At 39.9% G+C, this 19,455-nt stretch overlaps 1 protein-coding gene and 1 long non-coding RNA gene across 2 annotated transcripts in view; one reads left to right on the top strand and one right to left on the bottom strand.

Moving 5' to 3' along the window:
- zdhhc18a (zinc finger DHHC-type palmitoyltransferase 18a) overlaps positions 1-19,455 on the bottom strand; it is a 101,992-nt gene that overhangs the window by 33,535 nt on the left and 49,002 nt on the right. The window lies entirely within an intron of this gene.
- Positions 14,561-16,061, top strand: LOC125486265. Its single transcript, XR_007264937.1, has 3 exons — positions 14,561-14,672; positions 15,561-15,726; positions 15,812-16,061. It is a non-coding gene; the product is annotated as an uncharacterized LOC125486265 (long non-coding RNA).

Here is a 19,455-nt window from a genome sequence, read left to right as displayed (position 1 = left end):
TTATTTCCCTTCAAGCAATGCATTCCAGAATATGAAATGTATGTACAGTAAAACAGAATCTCCTAATCTTCCCTCTGTTTCTCTTGTGCCAATAATCTTACATCTGTGTCTTCTGGTTAGTGACTCTCCTGGAATTGATAACATTTACCCTCACAATTTTAAACACCTCCATTAAATCTTCTCTTACTCTTCCCTGCTACAAAGTTGCAGCTTCTCTGTTTGTTTAAAAACATTTTATTTGTCTTGGGAGAGTGGATGTTGAATAGAGCAGTACAGAAGCAATTCATTTTGGAAAATCTTGGAATATTAGTACAGCACAGTAGGTTGTTCAGTTCACTGACAGTGCACCAGTTCCTTCAAAGAGCAGTCTAATATGTCCCACAGTGCTCTAGAAACGTCAATAGATTTAGTCAGGGTACAGAGACTTTAGAAATCGGATGAGGAAAGTGCAATCTACAGTTTATTTCCACATTGACAGAATAGGTCGGAGAGCCAAGTGGTCCTTTCCTGTTCCAAGTCACTTTTTTTATTAATTCAGATTGGTTTATATGGGGCGTTGTTACTTAGTTGTGTCTACTGTCCAGATTAATTCAAAATACTTGTGTCCATTTAATAACTTAACCAAGTTCTAATGATATTTTAAAATGGTTTTCACAGGAGGCTGAAACGATGATGTGGTTTGGTCCCACCTTAGTTGATGCATTTCTGAAAATGTGTTCGTGTTTTGGTTACCCACACGTTAGCCATGAAATGAGCAGGAATAAACCTGAAGGGAATGTTGTCAGATTCACTAAACAACCAGGAAAGCAGGATAAAGGCGGTAAATTGAATATTTGTGTGTAACCTGCACTGATTTTCTATATAATTACAGTGAATTATATTTGTGTATTTGAGGCTGTAATTCCTCCTCAATATAAAAAGAGAAGTACAGAGCAGGCAGCAGGAGTCAGAGTGACTCTGAAAGACAGAAGAAGCAAAGGTTAAAAAATATGCAGCACAGAAAACTGGCAGCGTTAAAAGGTATATATGTAAATACAAGGTGTGTAGTGAATACAGATGATGAGCTGAGGTTACAGGCACATAGCAGCATGATATAATTGCTAAAGAGGAAACTTGGCTTAAAGAGAGGCAAGAATGGCAGCTAAACATCTTTGGTAATAGAGTTTCAGGTCGGATAGAGAAGGGAATAAAAACGGTTAAAGCATTGATTATTGCTGTGAGGAGGATGATATACCAAACGATGATCAAATGTGGATTGAGCACAGAAACAAAAAAAGTTCAAACACATTGCTAGGTGTGTATTATAGACCCCTAAATAGTGGGAGAAGGTTAGGCGAGCAAATAGTTAAGTGAATTTCTGAGTTCAAAAATAACGGCGCCATAAACTACCCAAATTTCAATTGGGATACAAACAGTTTGAAAGGCATAACATTCTTGAATCGCACTTGTGAACTTTTTAGTCAGCACATAACAAGCTCGATGAAAGAGGTTGCAATTCTAGATTTATTCTTTGGAAATTAAACTGGGCAGATAGAATGAGTTAGCAGTGGGTGATCGTTTGGAAATAGTGATCATAATACAGTTAGATTTAGTGTCATTTTGGAAAGGGAAAAAGACAGAACAGGAGTTAAAGTGCAGTAGATATAGTCCATTTTAATGACATATTACTCAAGGACCCACATGTCAGGCTGTCTGAAAAAGTAGAGATCACGGGATAAAGGGGAATATGGCAAGTTGGATCCAAGCTTGGCTCAGTGACGGGATGAAAAAGCTAATGGTTGACAAATGTTTTCACAAATGGAAAACAGTTTCTAGTGGTGTTCCACATGGCTCAGTTTTTGCTCCTGTGCTGTTTGTGCTACATATCAATGATTTAGATATAAATATGGGAGACATGGTTGGAAATTTGCAGACAACACAAAAATTGGCTGGATAATTGATAATGATCGCTATTGATTACAGGAAAATATCAATGGTTTAAGAGGTGGGTACAGTTACAGCATTTAAAAAACGTTTGGACAGGTACATAAATAGGCAAGGTTTAGAGGGTTACAGGCCAAACAAAGGCAAATGGGACTAGTTTAATTTGGGAAACTGGTCGGCATGAACGAGTTGGACCCAAGGTTTTGTTTCCATACCGTGTGACCCTATGACTCTGTGACTCAAATGGAATTCAATTCAGAGAAGTGCAAGATTATGCATTTAGGATGGGCAAACAAAGCAAGTAAACACACAATAAATGGAAGGATAAGAGGGGTAGAGAAAGTGAGAGACCTTGGAAGGCATGCTTACGGGCCCCTGTTGATGACAGGACAGGTAAATAAGATAGTAAAGAAAACATATGAGATGATTTCCTTCCTTGGACAAGCTATTGAATAAAGCAGCAAGGTTGTAATGCTGGAACTGTATAAGACATTGGTTAGGACACAGCTGGAGTTTTGTTTACAGTCTGGTCACCACATTACAGGAAGGACATAATTGCTGTAGAGAGAGTACAAAGAATGTTACCAGAGCTTGAGAATTGCAGCAATGATGAAAGCTTTGATGGGATTGCTTCTCTTAGAACAGAGGAGGCTGGTGAGTTAATGAAGGTGTGTAAAATAATGGGCACTTGGATAGAGTTATCTGTTTCCTTTAGTGGAGAGGTCAGTTATCAGAAGCATAGATATAAGATGATTGGAGAGGAACATGGAGCGGGAGGGGAAAGATCCAGTCAGCATGGTCCACACTGGTACCAAAGATGTAGATAGCAAGAGGAAAGACATTCTACAGAGGGAATATGAGCAGTTAGGGGCTAAATTAAAAAGCAGAACCAAAAATAATCTTTGGATTACAATCTGAGCCATGGGGAGATTGGCACAGGGTCAACAAAATTAAAGAGATAAACATGTGGCTTAAAGATTATTGTGGGAGAAAAGGGTTTGAATTCATTGGTACCAGTACTGGGGAGGGAGAGAGCTGTTCTGATGGGATGGGCTTCACCTGAATCATGCTGGGACTAGAATGCTGGCGAATCGCAAAACTAGGACCATGGATACGGCTTTAAACTAAATAGTCGAGGGGTGGTGGATGGGATTCAGTTGCTTGGAAAATTAGGGAAAATGTTAAAGGGGAGAGGGCTCAGCTGAGATTATTAAAGTTTTCAGAACAAGTAATAGGACACAGAGTATGGAATGGGTCAGGAATCTAACTTCAGGCACAGCAGATAAGGGGACAATTATTAGAAGGACTAAGGGTGTTGTACTTAAATGCACACAGTACATGAAACAAAGTGAATGACCTTGAGACTGGAGACGTAGTAATGGGGAACAATGAAATGGTGGAGGAACTGAATAGGTACTTTGCATCAGTTTTAATAGTAGACTACACCACCGATGTACCAGAACTTCAAGAGAGTCAGGGGCAGAGGCGAATATAGTGGCCATCATTAAGGAGAAGGTGCTGGGGAAGTTGAAAGGTGTGAAGGTGGATATATCACCCGGACCAATGGACTACACCCTAGGGTTCTGAAGGAGATCACTGAGGGTATTGTAGTGGACTTCAGGTGACTTTCAGGAATCACTGGAGTCAGGAAGGGTCTCAGAGGACTGGAAAATAGCCTATGTAACACCCCTGTTTAAGAAGGGAGGGAGGCAGAAGACGGAAAATTACAGGCCGGTTAGCCTGACCTCGGTTGTTAGTAAGATTTTCAAGTCCATTATTAAGAACAAGATTGAGGAGTACTTGGAAGTGCATGGTAAAATAGAGCTAAGTCAGTATGGCTTCATCAAGGGGAGGTCATGCCTGTCAAATCTGTCAGAATTCTTTCAAGAGGTAATGAGCAATTTAGACAACAGAGAACCAGTGTACGTGATCTATTTGGATTTCCAGAAGGCCTTTGACAAGGCACGGCGCAGGAGACTGCTAAATAAAATAAGAGCCTATGATGTTAGTGGCAGGTACTGGCATGGATAGAGGATTGGCTGGCTTGCAGAAGGCAGAAAGTGGGGATAAGGGGATCTTTTTCAGGATGGCAGCTGGATGACTTGGTGGAGTTCTGCAGGGACTCCGTGTTGGAACCACAACTATTCACATTTTACATTAACGAGTTGTTGCTAAATTTGCAGATGACACAAAGATAAGTGGAGGGATTGGTAGTGTAAGGAAGCAGGGAGGCTGCAGAATGACTTGGATAGACTAGGAGACTGGGCAAAGAAGTGACAGACAGAGTACAATATGGGAATATGTAAGGTTATGAACTTTGGTTCATTTTCTAAACTGGGAAAGGCTTAAGAAATCTGAAGCACAAGGCAATTTAGGAGTCCTAGTTCAGGATTCCCTTAAGGTTAACATGAGGTTCAGTTGGCAGTTAGGAAGGCAAATGCAATGTTTGCATTAATTTCAAGAGAGTTAGAATATAAGAGAAGGGATGTACTGCTGAGGCTGTACAAAGCTCTGGTCAGACCAATTTTGGAATATTGTGAGCAGTTTTGGGCCCCATATCTAAGGAAGAATGTGCTAGTGATGGAGAGGGTCCAGAGAAGATTTGTAAGAATAATCCTGGTGACGAAGGGCTTGTCATATGAGGAGCAGTTGAGGACTCTGGGTGTGTATGTGATGGAGTTTAGAAAGATGACAGGGGATATCATTGAAACTGTTACGAAGTTGTGTAGAGTAATCATGAATTGGAAGGCAGGAAATTAGAATTTGTTTGTAAAAAATGATGAGGGAGAAGAGTGCATGGTTCCTTTAAGAGGTAAAGTGCTTTTCTTAGCTTAGAGATTTATTTTTAAAAAAGTCTGTTTGCAGCTGAAGATGTACAGCCAGTTCTGAAATTGAAACATGTATCAATTGGCTGTGTGATTGGAAACCTTAGGCTTGTTTGATGTTTGGCAACCAGCTGGAATCAGCCAATTAATTTAAATGAAGCACTTCACAATTGAATGTCAATTGAATTTAAATTTGATGGTTTTGATAACGTCGAATCAATTGTAAGGAAATTGATATGTCATCCAAAGTTGGTGAGAGCGCGAACTGTCATCTGAGAAATAAGCATCTAGCTCTCACAAGAAATCGCTGATTTCTCTAAGGAACCTATCCATAAAAGATACCATGCCACTTCTAGCTAAGAGTCCCCTCAAAAGACTTCATAGAGAAAACATCCCTGATAGCCACGTCAGGGGAAGAAAGGCGTTGATGACTTGACAACAGCAAGAAAGGCGTGTAGACTTTGACAGACTAAGTTTTAATTTATTTTCTAATTACTTGGGTTTATATAAGTGGGACTTGTGTTTATTGGAACAGCAAAGCAGTAGAATTCAGCTCAGTTTGGGATTAGTTAGTAGTTAAAGAGGGAATTGTTTGGTTTGTTAGTAATTCTGTTAAAATTGTTCACTGTTGAGGTTAAATAAATAACTTGTTACTTGTAAAGTGAATATCAGGGATTTTCTTTTATTTAACCACTCTTTTTGATAGATTATAAAGGCAAGGCGAGCTTCTCTGGGTTGTTCAGGTTTAATTATTAGAAGGGAACCTCTACTCCCACCATAACAGATTGGGGGCTTGTGTTTCGGTTTAATTATCAGTGGGGTTCAAACACCCCTTTGTAACAAAACTTACAGAATACCGAAAGGCCTGGATAGAGTGGATATGGAAAAGATGTTACACTGGTTGGAGAGACTAGGATCTGAGGGCATAGCCTCAGAGTGAAGGGACGACCCTTTAGAACTGCGATGAGGAGGGATTTCTTCAGCCAGAGGGTGGTGAATCTGCAGAATTCATTGCTGCAGAACGCTGTGGAGGCCAAGTCATTGAGAGTATTTAAGTCAGAGGTAGATAGGTTCTTGATTAGTAAGGGATTCAAGGTTACGGGAAGAAAGCAGGAGAATGGGGTTGAGAAATATATCAGCCATGATCAAATTGTGGACCAGTAGTCTAATTCTGCTTTTACATATTATGGTCTTATAATTGGTAGAAGGATTAGAGGGGACATGAGGAAAAATGTTTTCACGCAGAGAGTGGTGGATATCTGAGATATGCTGTCCAGTTTGATGGCTGAGGCAGAAACCCTCAACTCATTTAAAAGAAAACCTTTTTCTGCACCTGAAGTGCTGTAACCTGCAAGGCTATGGCTCATGTTCTAGTAACTGGGATTAGAATGGGTGGCAACTTTATTCAGCCAGTGAGGACACAATGAGTTGAATGGCTTGTTCTGTGCTGTAACTTTTTATTGTTTCTAAAATGAGCAAAATAACATCAGTCAGACCAATAGTTGTTGCACTGATCTCAATGGAGGTGAATATCTGATAAGATCTCCAACAAGTGGCCAGAGTGGTAGTGCCCAATTTGTGCTATCATTTGAAGATGAAATGGTGATTCTGTTCAGAAAGATATCTTTGAATAAAATGTCAGGCCAATGTTTATTTTGATTTAACCAGAATAGATGTGTGCCCATCTAAGGTTAGCGGTCGCATCACCGAGTCTGTGCAAAAATGAGTAGGTTCCTCTTTTATCATTGGTTTAATATAATAATCACCCTTCCTCCAAGGGACCTCTGGAATTTACACCAAGGTCCTCATCAATGGCTGAATGCTACCGTGGAAAAGCAACAACTTGCTTTTATACTTTATATCATGCCATTGACTCCCTCAAAGGAAAGACAAAGATATCCTGATTAGGATATACCCACAAGTAGGTTGTTTGCCATGCATCATGTAGTTCAATGCCTACTTTCCTGATGACCACATGATGCCTTCATTTCTTGCTAGTCTTTGATCCTACATCAGAAGTCAGATGACACCTCGTTGTAGTCCAACAAACTGTTGGACTATAATCTGGTGTCATGTGACTTCTGAATTTCTCCACCCCAGTCCAATACTGGCACCTCCACGTCATTGAACCTATGTGATACATAGCTAGTCATCAATAGGGTCATCCCTGAACCTCACCCTGGCTCACTGCTTTAGGAAACCTACACTCACTGGCTGAAACTGAGCATGAACTAGATGGACAGTTTAAATTTAATTCTTACCAAGCAATAACACCTCTGTCTCAGGACCATCAACCAGATATTGAAGGAACAGTGTCATCACTGATGTAGTGAATAAGAAGAGCTCCAAGAGCAGTCTGTAGCCATACCTTTTAAGCAGCTGAACAGTTTTTATCCCCACGATGACTGCCATGTCCAACATCTCCTAGTCCTTCCACCCACCCAAAAAATAATTCTGATAGTCAATCACAAAAGAGTGTGACATGACTAAAAAGAAAGAAGTAGGTGTGCGGAGGAAAGAAAACTTAGAGAAAATGTGGCAATGTAATGTTATAAGAAAAGGGACATTAAGCAATTGAGACGGTATAAAGATTACTGGTCCTCTGAGGATTAGGGGCAGTGAACTGTTATTTTGGGGTTCAGACTACCAAGAATTTGGGCTGGTGCCAGAATGCTTGAGGATAGTTAGGAATTTTTGAAGCATTTCCATTCCAAGTAGTTGATGTTTGGGGTAATGGATGTGTTGAGAGATGAAAATGTGTGAGAAATTAAATAATATTTAAGTGATGTGTTCATTTCTAAAGCAGGGGGGAAAAAATGTAGATTTCTTTTAAATTGATTAATTGGTTGATAAAATGACATTGTTTTGAATTGGGCTGTGGGAGTTTATGTGTGTCTGTCTCTGCCTCAGGGCAAAAGAGGTGTTGGAATTGGTCTGATGCAGTTTATATTAAATGAACTGACTCCTTCCAAGTTAACAAACTTTTATCACAAGTGATTGAACAACAGAACCCACGTGCTTTGGAAGGGCTAACAATGGACATCATTCTGTTCTACAATACTGTGAAGCATGTTTACCTGAGACTAATGTTTTTATTTATCAACTATGCACAGTTCAAGAACTGGAAGTTGATTTCTCTCCCTCAATATTTCTTACCCAAACTCTGGAGCATGTGCAACACCCTGAGTTAATTAAGAAGCAGGAAACTGTTAAACATCCATCATCTGTTGACCCCTGGCTATTCAGAATGGCAGGGGCTTTGGCCTCGGAATAGAGGGCAGTAACCAAAGATTTGGGTTTTAATGACTCTGACATTGAGCAAACAGCTTTGGATCCTTGGTACAACCACCAGCACCGAATGTTCCACTTCCTGAAAAGACTAATGGGTGAAAAAAGTGTGAAATTCACAGAACTGTGCTTCCTGCTGTTGTGTAAAAGCAAAGAATATAAATGTTGCAAGGTGTTGGGACAAATCGTAGGATCAGCTCTGACAGCCGGTACATTTTATTTTTCTTCTCTGAATGTTCGGCTAAAGGCTAATTTGAAGAAATAAGACAAAATCAGTGATTGTGGCTTCTTTCAGACACAGTTTCAACCCTCGAACCAAGCCAAGATGCTGCAGGTAATTGGGATCAAATACATTTGCAAGAGAGGAGTAAAGAGCCAGTGCAGCAGAACAGGTGAGCTGCCCTGGAACTAATTACCATTACCCTGAAAGGGAACTTTTCTTTCCAGCATCCAAACAAATAGCTTCCAATCATTGCAAAGTAAAATATTCCTTTCTTGCTGAAAATATATATTTTCTTGATGTGTGTTTTAAACAATATTGTTCAACATAAAAAATAAACTTATCAAATCATTTTATTATTACTGGCAGATGTTTATTAATTTCTCAGAGTGTAGTTGGGGCTCTGGTTTCTAGGATTGTCGCACCATATAACTCATAAGTATTTTTCTGCCACCGGGATGAAGCATTGTCTTGGAAATCTGACAGTAACATGTTGCACCTCCTATGCATTTCCGAAAGGTGTAATCATTACTTTCAATTATACCAGAATTGAAGAGGTAAGTAATGTATTAATCTAAAAGGTAAGGTGTTAGAAAACTTCATGTGTCGGATTTTGCATTACCCAAGTTGTGTCTTACATTAATTATATGTAAATTCTTACAGACAAGAAACTATTTTCAATTTTGTTCAACCTCAGATCAAATTTATTTTACCACAGCAGCTGATTTGTATATTTATTTTAATTTATTCATTAACGGGATGACAGCGTCACTGGCTAGGCAGCATTTATTGTCCATCCCTAATTGTCCAGAGAGCAGTTCAGAGTCAACCACATTGCTGTGGGTCTGGTTAGGGAAGGAAACTACCATCCTTAAGGGCATTAGTGAACCAGATGGGTTTTTCCTGACAATCGACAATGGATTCATGGTCATCATTAGATTCTTAATTCCAGATATTTTATTGAATTCAAATTCCACCATCGGGCGTGGTGGGATTTGAACTCAGGTCCCTGAGACGATATCTGGGTCTCTGGATTAACAGTCCAGCAATAATACCACTAACCCATTCCCTCCCCTCCTTTTATCTAGAATGCATTGCCTGAAAGCATAGAGGAACTAGATTCAATAATAAATTTCAAATGGGGATTGAGTATCTACTATTTGGAGAAAATAGGAAAAGCATCATAGTGGGATTAATTGGATAGTTCTTTCAGAGAGCGCACAAAAGCACAGGCACAATGGGTCTAATGGTTTCTTTCTATGATGTAAGGTTCTGTGACTTTTAGACAAAGAACAGTTTCAGGGCAGAAGTCAAATGTGGCTAACTTCAGTTTCATAACACTGATTATAACAATTCTATGTTCCATCTCCTGTACTCAACTTAAAACTAAAAAAGTGTTGGAAATACTCAGCAAATCTCCAGCAGCGTATATGGAAGAAAAACAGACTTGACATTTTAGGTCGGTGACCTTAATCAAAAGCTAATCAAACTGAAATGTTAACTTTTTTCCTCTTTTCATAGATCCTGCTGAGAATTTCAGCATTTTCTGTTTTTACTTCAGATTTTTCAGTGTACACAGCATTTTACTCCGTACTTGACACCCTTCTTTACCAATCTTAAAATAGTGAATCTCCTCTCAACTTTTTTTTTTCATTCACTCGTGGGACATGGGCATTGCTGGCTGGCCAGTATTTATTTCCCTTCCCTAGTTGCCCTTGAGAAGGTGATGGTGAGCTGCCTTCTTGAATTGCTGCAGTCCACGTGCTGTCGGTTGACCCACAATGCCCTTAGGGAGGGAATTCCAGGATTTTGATGCAGCAACAGTGAAGGAATATTTCCAAGTCAGGATGGTGTGGCTTGGAGGAGAACTTGCAGGTGTGGTGTTCCTTTTGTATTTGCTGCTCTTGTCCTTCTAGATGGAAGTGGTTGTGCGTTTGGAAGGTGATGTTCAAGGATCTTTGGTGAATTTCTGTAGTACATCTTGCAGGTAGTACACACTGCTGCTACTGAGCAGTGTTGGACGGAGTGGATATGGTACCAATCAAGCAGGTTGTCATGGTTGGTGTAAAGCTTCTTGGATGTTGTTGGAGCGGCACCCATCCAGGCAAGTACGGAGTATTCCATCACACTCCTGACTTGAGTCTTGTATATGGTGGACAGGCTTTGAGGAGTGAGGAGGTGAGTTACTTGCCATAGTATTCCTAGCCTCTCACCTGTTCTTGTAGCCACAGCGTTTATGTGGCAAGTCCATTTGAGTTTCTGGTTAATGGCAACCCCAAGGATGTTGATCATGTAGGATTCAGTGATGGTAACACCATTGAATGTCAAGGGGTGACGATGAGATTGTCTCTTACTGGAGATGGTCATTGCCTGGCATTTATGTGGCACAAATGTTACTTACCACTTCTCAGCCCAAGCCTGGATATTATCCAGATATTGTTGCATTTGAATGTGGAGTACTTCAGTATCTGAGGAGTGATGAATGGTGCTGAACATTGTACAATCATCAGCGAACATCCCCTCTTGTGACCTTATGATGGAGGGAAGGTCATTGATGAAGCAGCTGAAGATGATTGGTCCTGGGATACTGCCCTGAGGAACTCCTACAGAGATGCCCTGGAGCTGACATGACTGATGTCCAACAATCACAACCATCTTCTTATATGCCAGGTATGACTCCAACCATTGGAGAGTTTGCCCATTGATTCCCATTTTGCTATGGCTCCTTGATGCCACACACGGCTGAATGCAGCCTTGATGTGAAGGGCTGTCACTCTCCCCTTACCTCTTGAATTCACCTCTTTTGTCAGTGTTTGAACCAAGGCTGTAATAAGATCCAGGAGTTGAATGCCCTGACAGAACCCAAACTGGGTGTCACTGAGCAAGTTATTGCTGAGCAAGTGCTGCTTGATAACACTATTAATGGTACCTTCCATCACTTTACCGATGATTGAAATTAGACTGATGGGACAGTAATAGGCTGGGTTGGATTTGTCCTGCTTTTCCACATTGTCAGGTAGATGTTAGTGTTGTAACTGTACTGGAAGAGCTTGGCTAGGGGAGTGGCAAGTTTTGAAGCACAAGTCTTCAGTACTAGTGCTGGAATACTGTGAGGGCCATAGCCTTTGCAGTATCCAGTGCCTCCAACTACTTCTTGATATCACATGAAATGAATCGAAATGGCTAAAGACTGGTATCTGCAATGCTTGGGACCGCTGGACGAGGCCGAGATGGATCATCCACTCACCACTTCTGGCTGAAGATTGTTGCGACTGTTTCAGCCTTATATTTTGCACTGATGTGTTGGGCTTTTCCATTGATTAGGATAGGGATATTTGTGGAGCTCCTCCTCCAATGAGTTGTTTAATTGTCCACCACCATTCACAACTGGATGTAGCAGGACTGCAGAGCTTAGATCCAGTTCATTGGTTGTGAGATCACTTACTCTGTCTATCACTCGGTGTCTATGCTGTTTGGCACACAAGTAGCCCTGTTTGGTGGCTTCACCAGGTTGGCACCTCATTTTTAGGTATGTCTGGTGCTGCTGTTGGCATGCTCTCCTGTACTCCCCATTGAGCCAGGGCTGGCACTTGGCTTGATGGTAATGGTTGAGTGGGGGATATGCTGGACCGTGAGGTTGCAGGTAGTGCTGGAGTACAATTCTGCTGCTGTTGATAGCCCACTGAACCTCATGAATGCCCAGCCTTGAGTTGCTGGATCTGTTTCATGACTTTCCCATTTAGCATGATGATAGTGCCACACAACATGGTGAAGGCAGGACTTCGTCTCCACAAAGACTGCAGTGGCCATTCTTACTGATACTGTATTGGACAGATGCATCTGCAGCTGGCAGATTGGTAAGGATAATTTTTCCTTATTTTTGGTTCCCTCACCACCTGCCACAGACCCAGTCTGGCAGCTATGTCCTTTAGGACCCGACCAACTCAATCAGTAATGCCTGTGCCTCCCCGTGCCGCCACCTGTGATGGGTCTGTCCGGTCAGTGGGACAGAACATATCCATGGATCGTAATGATAGTGTCTGGGATATTGTCATACTTATGGAATCATACCTGATAGACAATATCAGGCTGTTGCTCAACTTGTCTGAGAGACAGCTCTACCAGTTTTGGTACAAGTCACGAGATGTCAGTAAGAAGGACATTGCAGGGCCAGCAGGGCTATTTCTGCAATTTTTTTTTTTTTAAAAGTACAACTTGCTAGACCATTTCAGAGGGTGTTTAAACATCAACCACATTGCTGTGGGTCTGGATTCAAAAATAAGCCCAACCAGGTGAGGATGGCAAATTTCCTTCTCGGAAGGATGTTAGTGGGTGAGCCAGATGGATTTTTCTGACAAACAACAATAGTTTCGTGGTCATCAGTAGATACTTAATTCCGGATTTCTTTTATTGAATTGCTATGGTGAGATTTGAACCTGGGTCCTAAGAACAATAGCTGAGTTTCTGGATTAGTAGTCTAGCAATAATACCATTAGGCCATCATCTTCCCATCAAACTACAGAAAAAAAACAATGACATAGCGTCCGAAAGTCCAAGTTCTGAGTTGTGGTTTGAGTCTAACTTGCCAACATTTACTTCAAGAAACCAGGCCAACTATTTCCCACAGCCTACAATGTGCAAAACATGGTACTTTTCTCATAAATTTACAACAGAATGATGATTTCCTTAACCAGCACAAAATATCCAGTTTCATTGGTTGAGCTTGCCAATAATTAAAAATACTTCACTCTCTTAAATGGTCTATAACTCATAATGAGCAATGACAGTCAAGGTACACAGTAATCAGGACTCCAGGTAATTATTAAGTGCCAAATACAAAAGTATGATTTTGCTAATTAAAATGATTGTAAGGATATGAATTATGTAACCAGTTCTTCGTGATTATTTGTTTACATCTGCACATATTCTTCTGATAGGTACCAACATGTAGCTACCATGCAGTGTGGTGATCTTAGACTGATTTATAATGGAAGCAATGGAGCTCCAACTGTAAACGAAGTACATGTGAATGAGTTTGAGAATTTTCTGGGCCAGGTGTCTCTGGCTGGGCCTCCCTTCAATGTGCATACACCCAGTGCTGACACACAGCTGCTCTTGCTCCTGCCCAAATGTCCATCGTGCTCAGGTTAGTCTGTCAGATCATGAAGTATTACATTAAATGCCATTTCACAAGAGGTTGTGTTTCCATTTAATTGACTATTGATTTTCATTGAAAGTACACTCAGTACTAATGGAGTTTATATAAGATGAATATGGAATGATATGTCCTGAGTTTTAATAATGATGCTGCAAGTTTCTCCCATAATTACAATAATTAAAAGGACAAATCAAATTCATTCCACAATCATATTAGATTACAGCTGCTTTTTAGCTCAGTTTAGATTGTGAGAGACTTATGTCCATGAACCAGTCTGTGTCTACTACAACTTATCCAGATCACAGATCTATTGCTTTTCTAGGCTACCTACCCAAATTTGCACAAAGTATTTGCAACTCAGACCCAATATCTTGTATAAATTTATAACAGTCTCTTCGACGACTTTCAAGAATTAATATTTTTATGGCATTATCTACTTGCAGTATCACCAGTGAGCTATGTGTTTCCACATCAAGGTCTTTTTGATTTTCTACTGCATCTAGAATCTTAGCATTTAAGAAGCATTTCACTCCCCTTTGCAAGCAACTTGTATTTCACATTTTTGTACATTGATCTGCATCTGCCACCCTGTTTTGCTCATTTTTCTGCTCTATTTCATCTTTTGGCTTTTTACAATTTGTCATGATTTTCCATACTATCACCAGACAAATGTTTAAACTGCATGTGGTGAACATTTAAACTGTGCAAAGTGAACATTTATAAAATGCAAAGTATTGCATTAATTGCTCAAATTGACTGCTCAAAACCCTTGGGTTTTTGCCCTGTAATCATCTCTTGTAATTTATAAGGCTACGCCTGAGACGAAGTATAAGCTTGAACCTAGAATACCTTCACCCTGAAGTTAGGGATCTGCAAGTTGTGTTAGAAATTCTCAACTCATGGCCATTCCCATTCCATTTCATTTCCTAGTGCAATCAGCAGTTGGATTGATTATATGACTCTCTGTTTACTTTCCAACTTTAACATTCAAAGATCTCAAAATTTGTCAGAACAGACCAAAATAATTGCCCAAATAGGGACAAACCTAAAACTATACTTATCTTAAGGTGTCTGAGACTAACAGTAAATTACGCAATGAGCTTAATGTCGTCTCTTCTAGTTACAGGAATGGACATCAATGCAGAGTTAAAAAAGAACCTTGCACTTTTCCTAATAGGGAAATATCCAGGTCAGAAAATACACCTGAAAACTTTTATTCAGAAAATTTCAGCAGTTGCTCAGTGAAGAAGAGCAGAAGGTAAACTGGTCCCTTAATCAAACTTTAAAGTAAGGATTTATCTGAAAACCCTCAGGCTTACACTGCTGTTGTTTTATTGTTTCGTAATTTGGTGTGCTAGGAGGGAATTATAACTCATGTCATCCACTAGAAACAGAATGAATGCACAGTTAAAACTGAACAGGAGTCATGTTTGGCCTGTCCAAAAATGCTGGTCTTCCATTGCACAGCATTGTCAATGACTGAGTAAATCAGACGTGCAAATTTCATGGTCCTAGGCAATTCATAATGCTATGGGCAACAGCCACAAAGGTACAATGAGCAAAGGCAACAGTTTAAGGCCCCCTTGCCATAGATGGTACACTCAGATTTTGGAAACCATGTAAAACCAAACTGTATATTTGACATAAAATTAATATTGTAAATACAAGCTGTAATTGCTAAGCACTTCATAGTTTGACTTATTTATTGAAAGAAACTGATTGTGTTTGTTTTTTATCTAAGTCAATTTTGAACTGTTATGTGCTTTGATAAGTTTTATAAACAGAGTGTAATTTTGAGGGGAAAAGATCAAAATCAAACTTTTAAACATTTGCCTGCAATAGAAATACATTCCCACACCAGTGGTGCAACTGCAGCTCCAAGTTGCTTGGTCATTTCCTCACATCAAATGATATAACGTGAGAATTGTATTTGCGTTGTAGAAGATTTCTGTAGTGTGCAAGGAAGTCTTGTTACTTTGGTAATTAAATCTAAAAAAATTTCTGTTAATGAAAATGCCATGGAAAAGACAGTGTTATAAAAAAAAGTCAAAAGCTTCAGCACACTCAATACATATTATGTATACTTTTATTTCTCAAATCATGGAGTAATATTGAAAGTATTAAATTATTGGCACTCCTATTTCAGCTTCTTCATACTTACCTGGTGCTGGAGGAGGCTGGTGCAATTGTTAACCTCACTGTAACAAAAGGAAAGCAACACTTACATCTACTGTGGGATGTCATGCAGGAATGTGGGGCATTGATTAGAGCCTGGCCTACAAGATATCAGGATCTGCTACAAAACATGCGAAGTAATATTCCTTTTGAAGGTTATTGAGTTGCATTTTGTTGTTAATCTTTGAACTTACTTTACAAATTAAGTTATTTCCTCCGCAGTTCGAGTTGCACAAATTAGAGATGGAAATCTTGAGCTGTTTGTCCCTCAGGCCGACAGTGGGTCACATGTCTGGATTCTGCTTCACTCCCACTCTCCAGTCGCTGTGGTGGAAAAGCTCTGGAATTACTTCACTGACTGTGAGGCCTACTGTTTATTGTACAAACCAGTGGGACAATTATATATAAAGAATAAAATCAAGATGTATGTGTATTTGATTCCCAACTGTGACACTTTGGTTCAGGTAAATTATCTTGGCTGATTCTCAATTCTTCAAAAATTCTAAGCAAACTGTTGAAACTATATATTGCATTCTACCCCTCTTACTCCAAACCACAATCTATTCTCAATTCTTTTATCAGGCATTGAACAGAGAGCATGACAGCTACAAACAAGTGTTTAAAACAAAACTGTTGGTACACAAGAATGCTCATACAAACTGCAGTTTAGAAATACAAATGTAACCAAAGTTGTCTCTGTCACCCCTGCAGTAGGTTTGGTGCTGTTTTAAATGAGATTTTGTAATTGTAAATCTGTCTCCTGAAAATTGTTATTTCAAACAATCGTTGGAGAGCTCACTAAGTTTACTGCTGTAGAGTTCAGTTTCTATTAAAATAGGTGACTTCCAAGATAGTGTGTTGCTGCTGAATGTTATGATCCCAGCTGATGTTATTAATATGGACTGTCAGATTCAAGAGTAAAATCTGGCTAGTTAGTTTTTAAAAAAAAGTTAGAATCTATGGGACATGTTACTGAACACAAAAGGCTGCCGGTATACTTTTATTCTGTGTGAAAGAGTTTATTAAACAAGGAAAAAATGAACTATATTACACAATGCAAACAAAAGATTGAAAGATTTCATTATAGACATCAGAAAAAGATTCAACTGCACATTGAAAGAGTATTCTTGGGATAAAACTTTTAAACCCCAGTGAAGATTCACCACTATTTTCACACAAAAGGCTCCTGCTCACTCTAAGGCTGAGAGAGCTGCAACCAGTTACTTTACAGCAAATTTCTTTGTAGTCACTAGATGCTTTATCACTTGATTGGGCGCCCCATTCCTCAAGACACCTAAAATAAATGACAACTTTAAACTTCAGAGCAAACACATTAGTTTACTAAACTCACTGGCCAGCTGCCTTATCTTCACCTTTGGCACATCTACATACAGACTAATTGACTTTTTCTGTGGCACTGGACTTCTGTCACTAAGCATCAGCTGTTTTTAAATTTTTTTTAAATGCACTGGATTGTTTACGTCAAGGGTTTAAAGCCTCAATTAAAATGCATGTAAACTAGACTCCAGACACATTGTTCTAAACAGTCCATCCTATGTCCCCACCCCCACTTCCCCACCCCACATCAACCTACCAGCAGCGATCTGCTAATGTGGAAACAGCATAAATTAAGTCCTGAACCAAAAATTGAAAAGTTATGCAGCTATAGTGGAAATGAATTGGAATCACTTGTCTTGATGCCGGCAGTAGATTCACTGAAACACACTTCAGCGAGGCATCTACTGAGTGTATCAGGGCAGGACTGACTGAAAAAAACATCTGCTGCAGCATTCTTCTAACAGCTCAGAGACATTTCTCTTTTCCAACCTACCAGCAGAACCTGTTGACTATCTACTTAAAAGTTTTGTTCATTTTGCACAATTAATATCTTCCTAGTTATGACTAGAAATTCTTTTATGACAAGAACAGCTTTAAAAAAAGTTTTGAGTCTTCAGCCTTGAAAAGGAGATGAGTAGGACCTATATGTGACAACCTGGTACATAAGATTTGCTGAGTGTAGGAATTGGGATTGATGTCATTGTAGAGTTCAGGATGTCACTCCCTAACCCTGGCCCAGAAGACCCAGGTTCAAGTCCCACCTGCTCCAAAGTGTGTAATAACACCTCTGAACAAATTAATTAGAAAAATAGTTTAAACAAAAAAACACACAGGTCCCCTCTCTAAAGCTGAGCTTGGAAGCTTTGAGCAGGTTTTCTCCTTGGGCCCATTTATGCCTTAATTTACTGTCTCGAATGGTGTAAAGTGTAGTTTGAGGACAATGATGATGGTCATGCAAATTCTGAATATTCGCGATTCAGCACTTCTGTAAATGAATTGGCACGAGGAAAAGTGTGAATTTCTGCAGTGTTGGAGTTTTGAGTTAAATTCCCCAATCTGGCAGAAACCAAGTGAAGCAGTTAAAATGAGGAAGAATTTAATTGCTTGTTTTGCGTTGCTTTTGCTGGTGTGGACGAACAGTATAGCAACGAGCAGCTATTTTTAAGCAAGCTCCGAGTTCTGGAGATCCTTAGCCAGGAAGAGGAATGTTTTCTTCGTCCCCCAGCATCCTTCCAGGATATCTTCTGTTCTTTTAACTCTTGCTTGAATGCCGGGAACAAATTCAGCCGTCGCCTCCTGTTGGTGATTTTCTGCTCCTGCCTGCCAGCTAGTTGTACTTTAGCCAGGTTCAGGCAGCAGTTTGATTAAAGTTATTGAATCCTGGATGTTAAGATCAGCTGCGCCGCAGCTCACATGGCCAGGCTTGTAACTTAAGTCCCGCCTGTACCTCTCATAAAACTGAGGTAACACCATTCCTTCCCATTGCGCTCTTTGCGACTACGTTGCTTTTCAACTCAACTTCTCTAAGTTACGTTTGCAGGATGCCGCAGTGTTCAAGCATTCACTATGTCCCCATGAGTCAAAGACAAAATACGTCCTGCAGCTGGACGGACATTTCGATGACTGGCCGTTGGTGTTTCAACTGGTACAGGAAGATAAAAGCCGTGTGGTGTTAAATGAGCTCATAACTGAGGAACAACTGCGACACGAAAATGAAGGTTTGAATCCATGTTTTGTATTCATTTCAGGAAGAGGTTTCACTCTGATGGAATAGCCTAGAAACAGGAGTGCTGAACTTACAGCAACAACAACGGGATTGTTCAAACCCGTCCCTATGGAAAAATCCACAAGCCTAGCAGCAGCTGAGGAACCCCTTAACTGTCATTGGGGAGCGGATAACTGTTAACTTTTACCAGCCATGGTAATTGGTGAATACTAGGAACTAGAAATCAGCCAGAAAATAAGGTGCCAATGCTTGATTCCTAACTGCATTTTCGCATGAGGTTCCCGTCTACCTGTGGAAGGTGCTCTTACACAAAGCCTGCCAGAGGGAAAAAAAACACTAGCGAGCTGCATCATTTCAACTTGACTCCATCCTGGTTTGATGAAAATCACCCGGCTATGAATCGGAGTTTCCCCTTTTAGGCTATGAGCACGAGACAGATGTGATAGATTAGTGCTGTTGCCGTCTTGGCTATTGATTCCATATGAAAAGATGAGCAGTTTAAATTTCGTTACTTCAGGTGGAGGTGGGTTGTGTGGTGGATAATTCAGAGAAAACAGCTAAGAGGATTGAAATATGTAGGTTACAGTTCTTGTGAGAATCTGACGTGGATGATTCTATACTTTGTTGTGTTCCTTGGTAGTAGTAGAGGATAAACTATAATTTACTTTCATAATAGTTTAAAGGGAAGTGAAATAAGTTTTAGTATTTACTACCCAAAAATAATACTAACATCTTGAACTATTTTTCACAGAATACATCTTGGTTACAGTGAACGGAAAACAATATTGCATCCTTAGAATTC

Source organism: Rhincodon typus, chromosome 27, assembly GCF_021869965.1.
Source record: "Rhincodon typus isolate 14 chromosome 27, sRhiTyp1.1, whole genome shotgun sequence".
In the NCBI taxonomy this organism is placed as follows: domain Eukaryota; kingdom Metazoa; phylum Chordata; class Chondrichthyes; order Orectolobiformes; family Rhincodontidae; genus Rhincodon; species Rhincodon typus.
This window is presented reverse-complemented; position numbering and strand designations above follow the sequence as displayed.